General features: G+C 53.6%; 1 protein-coding gene across 2 annotated transcripts in view; it reads right to left on the bottom strand.

Annotated features, from left to right (window-relative positions):
• Positions 1 to 5022, bottom strand: part of TMEM63C (transmembrane protein 63C) — a 66711-nt gene extending 61689 nt beyond the window's left edge. Inside the window, exon 1 of one of the 2 annotated variants that reach the window (XR_001360910.1) lies at positions 4782 to 5022. The gene's annotated coding sequence lies outside the window, so the exon portion shown is untranslated. The remainder of the gene's footprint in view (positions 1 to 4781) is intronic. The other variant, XM_005860172.2, reaches the window with a different exon arrangement.
• Positions 5023 to 8669: the final 3647 nt, after the last annotated feature.

The raw sequence follows: 8669 nt of genomic DNA on the forward strand, positions 1-8669 counted from the left end.
TCAGGGGGAGGAACACTCCACTGGGGTCAGACTGCTGTGACATGGGGTGGGGTGGCAGAGTGGGGGGGGCAGTTGGGTTTTGCCACTTCTGTGCATCTGTGTGACTGTGGCTATATGGCTATTACTACCTCTCTGAGCCTCAGCTTTCGCATCTATCAAGTGGGCTACCCACATCCACTCTGCCTTCCCCTGGGGTGTGCAAAGGATTAAAAAGGAGGGGGAAGGAATGTGAGGTGGCTGAGTGGCACCAGGACTCAGGCCAGTGACACTGTGCAGGCTACTGTTCTTCTGGTACCCAGGAGGGTCTCCCCAAAGCCTGGCCTAATTCCCAGGCCCGAGCACTCGAAGTCCCAGCCCAGGGATTCCTCATTCCCAACACTTGTGTGCTGTACCCCCATGCTTGCCAATTCCCCCAACACCCTCTGGTTCTGAGAAGATGTCCCCCTCTGCCAGGTCTCCGGGCATCTGAAGTTCTTTTGAAGGGAACAGCTCAAAGAGTGCCTCGAGCAGTCAACACTGTTGGTCAGCACTACCAGCCCAGAGACCCCTGGGCAGCCCGCCACTGAGCAGGTAAAGGGGCGAGCAAATAGAAAGAAGGGGGCTCTCAGTCGCTAAGCACATGCTGGGTACCTTTCTGCTTCCTCCCATTCACCCTCCATGGCCCTGTGCTGGGATTACTTCCCCATGTTGTGAAGAAAAGATTCACAGGAGAAGTGAGCAGGCGTGAAGCAGGCGGGAACGCAGCTCCTCAGTGCCTCCCAGGACTTGCCTTGTCCTCCATGCTCCCATGACCCCCCCCCAAAGCACAGCTGGTCTCCCACGGAGCCCAGGGTGAGTGTCCAGTACCTTCTGTGGCATTTCCAGCCTATCATCAGTCACTACCACTCAGGACACCCCAGGTGATGAGGCCTCCACATCAAAAACTCAACACAGCCATATCGCAGGCCAACTGGCCATATGTCTCTCTCCAAAGCCCTCAGGATGCCTTGCTCTTTGCCAAGACCCTGTGGCCTGAGGCCAGTGTCTCTCTGATTGGACGCAATTGTGAAAAGACTCAGCCAGTTTTGGGGGGAGACTCCTGTCCCCAGGGCCACCTTCCTTAGTGAGACCACTCAGTGATGGGGAGGAAAGGCTTGGCTTCCCGCTGGAAGCTGGCCTGGCCCCTCTGCTTCTGAGGATGACAGAGGCCCTGACTTGGCATGAACATGGGTCTGCAGGCCCAGGGTGGTGGTGTATCTCCGCCACCCCCAGCCCAGCTCTTCTGAGCGCATCGTGAGGTTGCTGGTGCAAAACCGCAGAGTCGAAGGGTGGGAAAAGCAGAAGGCGAGAGTCTAGGACACTTGGATCCTGGTTTTCTAAGTAGGTTCAGGCTTCGTTCCCTTTTGGAACATTACCAATCACCAGGAGGAGGCAGGAGGTGACAAGAAGGCACCCCCTCTTCTCTCACCCAGGCTCTATATGTTTCAGTGTCAGCCCCAAGGGTGCTGGGAAGTAACATGGCAGCTCAGGTGCCAACCCTCCCCTGGAAACACAGGACGCAGAGTTCTGGCCACAGGTGCTCTTCTTCTAAAGAGCCACCCTCGGTTGGCCCAGAGCCATCCAGACAGATCTAGAACAAGAACACATCATACCTCTAGAGCTGCCCCCCACCCTCCCACACCCCCCGTTCTCATCTCAGCTCCCTCTATGATCCTATTTTGCATGAGTTGCACCAGCCAACTCATGGGCAAGAACAGGAATCTGATTGACACCACTCACGCAGGTAGGTGTGTAAGCTGCGAAAACCATGCTCTCCCAGGACAGGGAAGAGGCGTGAGTGCCGGGCCCACCTCAGGCAAACAATGCACTAAAAGCTGCTGATCTCACTTGAAGCTGAGCACTTCCCCTAAGCACTTTTGTTCCCACTCATGGCCCTGAATGCCCTGGGGCTTGTCATCCTGGACCATCTGTGCAAAGAGCTCCCAGAACTTTATGCCCATTATCTCTATGGCTCTCCCACCAGCTGCTGTTCAGGAAGAGAGTCCATGGGATTCGAGAATCAATGGGGAGGATATCAGCCTGTAGCAGTGATGGCGAACCTTTTGAGCTCGGCGTGTCAGCATTTTGAAAAACCCTAACTTAACTCTGGTGCCGTGTCACATATAGAAATTTTTTGATATTTGCAACCATAGTAAAACAAAGACTTATATTTTTGATATTTATTTTATATATTTAAATGCCATTTAACAAAGAAAAATCAACCAAAAAAAATGAGTTCGCGTGTCACCTCTGACATGCGTGTCATAGGTTCGCCATCACTGGCCTATAGGAAGGTCCACTGTGCTGCCAGTCACCAGCATTTTATGGAAATCCTATTAAATATCACGGGCAGTGAGGAGGGGCGGGGGGGAAAGGAGGTCCTTGGGGCCAAGGCCCAACTTGAAGTGGGTTGGGGGGACAGCCTGCCTTCCAAGCCTAGAAGGGTGCTCTGGACTGGCCCTGGGGGTAGAGGGAACAGCCACCGTTCCCCCGTGGAGGCCGGGAACAGATGGCTTCAAATGAGCCCAGAGTCTCCAGGAATAACACTTCCCATCTCTAATAAACACTTGACAGGTTTCCAAAGCCCGCCCATCCATCTGGGGATGGTGTTTGCATGCCCAGCTGTCAGGTAGGGAAACTGAGGGCAGAGTGCCAGCCTATAGGGGCTCTGGTCCAGAACGGGGTGCTATGTTCTGCAAGAGGCTCTCTTCCCACGGCCCAGAGGCCTCTCCGAGGCCTGCCTCTGCCTCTGCTCGCTGGGAGGGACACGCTACCACTTTCCCGGACGGTGAGGCAGTGGCCTTCCTCCTGGAGAAGAGCCGGCAGGGACCCTACTGGCAGCCCGACACATGGTGGATCCTCTCCCCTCTCTGACAGCCCGGTCTCATCTGGTTTCCTGGGAACCCCAACCTCTCCCACAGGTCACCCCAGTGATTACTGGGGATCCTCATGCAGCCAGGGCATGCCTGATCCCCAGGAGCCAGCTTCCGAGCTCTGTGCTCAGAGGGTGTGTCTGAAACACACACAAGGTAACTCCCTTCGACTCAGAATAACAGGCTGTCATAGAGGTTGCTCTGCCGTGGGCCCCTCCTGCTGTGGTCACCGCTGCGGGCGCCCAGGCAGGAGCGATCGCTGCTCTTGGCTCCGAGAAGCCCCTAGAAATTGTGTGTCCCCTGTGGGTGCACAGCGAGAAGATGACCCAGTCACTTTGGCCCCCTGTTCCATTTGCTTCTTTCCCACGTAACTTGAAAACGTATCTTAAAGGAAGAGAAAAAGCTGGGGCTGTCATTGTTACTGACACCCCCTCCACCTACCAGGAGCCTCCTCTTACCAGGGCTGGGGACTGTGGGGGGTGGGGGGGAGAGAGAGGAGAGAGGAGGAGGCCTTGTCCAGTCTGCCCTGAGGTGGGCAGGGCGTCAGGAGGCCTGTATGTAGGTAAGAGACCTGGAGAAACTTGCCTCATTTTCCCCATCCACCCAATGATGCTGGCCGGCTCCAGCTCAAAAATATCGCTCTCTCCCCACCTCAATTTTCCTCCAAAGAAAGGCACCTGCCCCGTGGAGAGGGAGGACGAGGTGAATTCGGGAAAAGTTCCCCTCCAGGGCAAAATCTCAGGCCCATTTCTCCTGGGGACAGGAGTTGGGAGAGAGCAGGGATGAGGGGATACACCACGAGGGTGATGCTGAGAGAAGGCAGACTGGCCAATGTGGTCCTCCTGCCTCTTTGCCTGCAGGCGTGGGCTGTCCCCCATCCTTCCCCCAGTGGCCTGGGAACTGCCACTTGGCTTCCATCAAGGCTGGAATAGGAGCCTGACGCCTGGAACTGGGCACCCTCTCCCCGAGGCCCATATACCCTCTGCTCAGATGAGCATTTTTCATGAGCAATTTTTTCCTGTCCCAGACAATTCAGTTCCCCACAGTGTTCCCATGACACCCTGGGGCCCCAGGCGGAAGTTGTAAATCCCTCCGTCCTCAGGGATGAGGAAAGGGGCGCTGGGTGGGGGAGTCCACTCCAGATTGGACTGGAGGTCTAGACAGCAAGACTGGCCCCTGTCCCTCCCGAGAGCATCGGTCATGGCACTGCCTGGGAGGCCAGCTCTCAGGTTCCCCAGGTCCATCATCCAAATGCAAACTTTCTCTCTCTCGGCCAAGGCGAGGATGAAGGCAGGAAGCTTTCTTTGAAAGCATGGGAGAGAAGGCAGCATCCTTTGCCCCTGGGGGCCCGGGAGCCCAGCCCACCCCGCATAGAATGCGACCCCATCCGGCAGCAGCTCAGCGGCGATGCTGTGGTACCTCCTCACGGTGGAGAAGATCGCAGAGGCAGCGCGCACCCCTCCCAGCTCAGCCCGAGAGTGGGCGGCACAGCCAGGGGGAATCCCTGGGTGGGGGTGGTCCAGGGAGGCAACTCCCAGCTGGCTGTCAGCTGGCGGCCGGGGACCCCCAGGCAAGCCTCCCCCACCACCCTCCTCCTACACCACCCGGGAAGACAATCGACCCAGACATGGCCACACGGCCCTCCGCCCTCCCCAGTTGGAGGCTCATTCCATCCACCCTCCCCTGGGTCCAGGCCGGGCCAAGCCAGAGAGGCAAAGGAGTGTGGCGCAGTCGCCCCCACCCCCACCCCTCCCACTCAGAGGTCCCTGACAGCACAGAGCACGCAGCCCCCCCTCTCCCCCTCCCCCCACACCTCGTGGAAGACCCGGATTCTGCGCTCCTTCTCCCACCCCGATGCGGGGCTCCAACCACCCCCACCCCCGTGCTCACCACTTCTGCGCCCTCCGTGCCACGGCCCAGCCCCAGGCAAGGTGTTCAGGCCGCGGAGATGCGGTGAGAGACACTCGCTCCGGATCTGGGAGGAGACTGCCAGCGGGTCCTCCTCCTCACCGGGTGGGTGAAGCCAGCCCCCCTGCCAAGGGACAGTCGGCAAATTCCCCCCGGCAGCACCGCGGGAGCGGCATCCCGGCTCCGCCCCAGGCTGCTCTGACCCGCCGCTGGGGAAACCCGGGCGGGACCATCTCAGACAGAGGCCCAGGCTCCGCCTCAGAGACCTAGACCAGGAACCGTCTGCAAATTACCACCGCAAACGCACAGGCTACCGGTCCCTGTCTGCCTGATGTCTTGCTCCTCTCTGCCTCCCCTCCAGCTCTCACCCCACCCAAGCTGTCCACGGAGGCATGTTCCTTACCAACCTCCCCAACCCTGCCAGCCAAAGCATAAACACAGAACACCCCAAAATGCACAACCCCACAAAGGTAGCAGCGCTCGGCCCCACCCAGGGACCAGCTCCTGGCACGGGCCCAGTGGCTGTTTCCGCCTCCTTCTTCCCCGGAGAAGGAAAGATCCACACACTGGCCATCGCCCGCTCGCTCGGGAAGTCCAAGGGAGTGGGCTGGGTCGTGTCCAGTTGCTGTGGGGCACAGTCTGCAGGTCTCCAGTTTCATCGAAATCCTGGCCACTCTACTAGAGGGGACTAGTTTGGAGGCAGGAGCCAGTGTCTGAACCCCCAAAGGTCAGTGTGACAGGTAAGGGGCAGGAGTCAGCAGCCACTCTCGCTCTCTCCCAGGGAGGGGCCTAGGTGCGTTTATCTAATAGACATTGTCCAGGACTTGCTGTACAAAAGCTAATGGGAGAGGAGGGCTGCTAAACAGGATGTGAACGTGGCTCTCAATAGTGTTATAATGGGAAGAAATTGTTAGCGATGTTAGCAATATACTAAGAAAGTGATAGAGGCAGCAGTGTGAACACAGGGTTAAGGGGGCGGGGCTCAAAGGGTAGCTATGCTTTCATGGGTTGGTTCCCCATACCCAGCAGCACAGTGCCCCCTCCAGGTGGGCACACCCTGATTATGTCTCTCCTTGCCAAGCACCTGCCTCCCACCCCCAATCCCTACCCTCTGGTTCTTCTGATCCAGCCACTCTACGAAAATTCAAAGTGAGCCACAAGACACATTCTGTCTGTCCAGTTCTTCTCTCACTCACCCATTCATTAGTTTTTATTCTTTCATGGGACAGTAAGGCTTTTGGCCATCTATTGTACAGGAGCAAGAGGGCATCAGGGGTCTGGTTCTAGCCCTGGCTCAGCTGTTAGTGTGCTGTGCAATCTTGGGTAACTTGCTTGATCTCTCTGTTTTCCCTCTCATCTATAATACAGAAAGCATTGGGCTAGTCGGGGTCTAAGGTCCCTCTGGTCCAAACATTTCTATCACTCTCTTCTAGGATAACAAAGATAAGCCAGATACATATAAGAGCGGTGTGTAAGAACTCTAGCTGCCTTGATTTGAATCACATCTGGGCCACTTAAATACAGGACTTGACCTCTCTGATCTTCATTCTTTGCATTTATAAAATGGGGGAAATAATAACAACCTTAAATCGTGGCTGTGAGGGTTAAATGAGATATTGTGTACAAAGTGGGTGATGCTCAGTAAACATTAGTTGCTGCTCTCTGAGCTTCATTCTTTGCATCTATAGAATGGGGGAAATAATAACAACAACCTTAAATCATGGTTGTGAGGGTTAAATGAGATATTGTATACAAAGTGGGTGATGCTCAGTAAACATTAGTTGCTGCTGTGATGGTCCTGGGGGGAGAGTAGAACCCGGACAGAAGCAGTTTGTCCTCTGTCAGCTTCCTCATGACAAGTGTCTGACCCCAGGGAGGAAGAACCAAGGGTCTTGTGCATGGAGGTAATGGCTGTTCCTTTAGAAAGGCTCTGTGTTACGTGGGGAGAGCATGGTCTTTGGATACAGTTGAACCTTGATTTAAATCTGGGCTCTGCCTCTTACTTGCTGTGTGACCTTGTACTAGTTCCTTAACCACTCTGAGATTAATTTTCCCATCTGTAAAATGGGCACCATAAGCAACTGAAAGGAGCCAAATCATAGTACCTACCTCAGTGAGTGACTGTGACTAACACAACTAAGTTCTAGCCAAAGGAATGTGAATGGAAGGGATATGTTTGCTTCTGGGACACATTCTTTACTCTTTTATTTTTAATCCTCACCTAAGGACATGCTTAGAGAGAGAAGGATGGAGGGAAGGAGGGAGGGAGAGAGGGAGAGGGATAGAGAGATAGATAGATAGAGAGAGAAAGATGAGAGTGAAACATTGATTGGTTGCCTTCCATACAGTCCCCGACTGGGGATCAAACCTGAAACCCAGGTATGTGCCTGGATGGGGAATCAAACGGGCAACCTTTTGGTGCATGGGACAATGCTCAACCGAGTGAGCCACTCCGGCTGGGCTGGCCACGTTCTTTTTTTTTTTTTTTTTTAATATATTTTATTGATTTTTCACAGAGAGGAAGGAAGAGGGATAGAGAGTTAGAAACATCAATGAGAGAGAAACATCGATCAGCTGCCTCCTGCACACTCCTTACTGGGGATGTAGAACCCGGACAGAAGCAGTTGATTTGAATCACGTCTGGGCCACTTAAATACAGGACTTGACCCGCAACCAAGGTACATGCCCTTAACCGGAATCGAACCTGGGACCCTTGAGTCCGCAGGCCGACGCTTTATCCACTGAGCCAAACCGGTCAGGGCTGGCCACGTTCTTAAAAAGAAGCTGCATGCTGTCCACTTCCCCTTGTGCAAACTGGACTGTGGGCATGGGGATGGAGGTGATGGGCAGCTCTGATGATGCCAACAAAGTCAACACCCTAGGGTTGGCCAATCAACAAGACATTAAGAACCTGAGTTCATGCTGACCTGGAGGAGAAGAGCCCTGGACTGCTGACCACCCTGGTCTCTATGACAGCAGCTGAACCAATAACCTCACTGATAAACCTAGCCTCCTGATTTTCAAGTCCACAGCGGATGAGCAGGGGCATACTGGAAGGAGAAAGGACATTAAAAAAAAAAAAAAAAGCAAGCGCCATGAAATCAGCAAAAGTCAAGAGCAGAGGAAATAGGACAACTGTGAAAACTCAGAAGTTTGGGGCCATTTGGTTCAGAGTCACTCCATGAGGCTTGGGGACATCATTGTATTACAGGGTAACATTGGAAATATGCTACTGACAACAATCCTGAATCATTAGGAGAAATATAATATTCTGATTGAAATTTTATTTTAAAAGGAAAGCAATTATATGATATATTTAGAAAGCGTTTTTGGACAAAAATGGTTAACATAAAATAAAACTTGTATGCTTATGGGTAAAAATCTTCGGCATCCGAAAAACTCAAGATGATACTTTTTCTCAAGGGGCAGAAAGATTTTGATTCATTGATATTTATTTTTATCTTCCACTAGATTATAAGTCCTGTGAAGGTCAGATTGTTTCTCCATTTTCTTTTTATTCTTAGTATCCAGCACAGATACTTCTTAATGGCTATGGGAGTAAAGTCTGTGTTACCTTGGATGCCAGAGCTTGGCAGAGGCCTGCTAGCGGATTTGAAATACTGATTAATGAAACTGCTGGGGGTCCTAGACCATTCTAGTGAGGAGCTGCAAAGGCACAGAGTGTGATGTGTCCACCGTGGTCCTGGGGCCTCACCCCTGTTGTCTGGAGGTCATTTCATCGGGAACTCTCCCCTGAGCTCGGAAAGACCTGCGCACAAAACTATTCATTGCAGAACGGATTGTAATTGCTTAAAACAAACACAGCTGTGCACAATCTACACTGCACGTGGCCTTTCTGCACTGCCCACA

Source organism: Myotis brandtii, unplaced genomic scaffold (assembly GCF_000412655.1).
Source record: "Myotis brandtii unplaced genomic scaffold, ASM41265v1 scaffold132, whole genome shotgun sequence".
Classification (NCBI taxonomy): domain Eukaryota; kingdom Metazoa; phylum Chordata; class Mammalia; order Chiroptera; family Vespertilionidae; genus Myotis; species Myotis brandtii.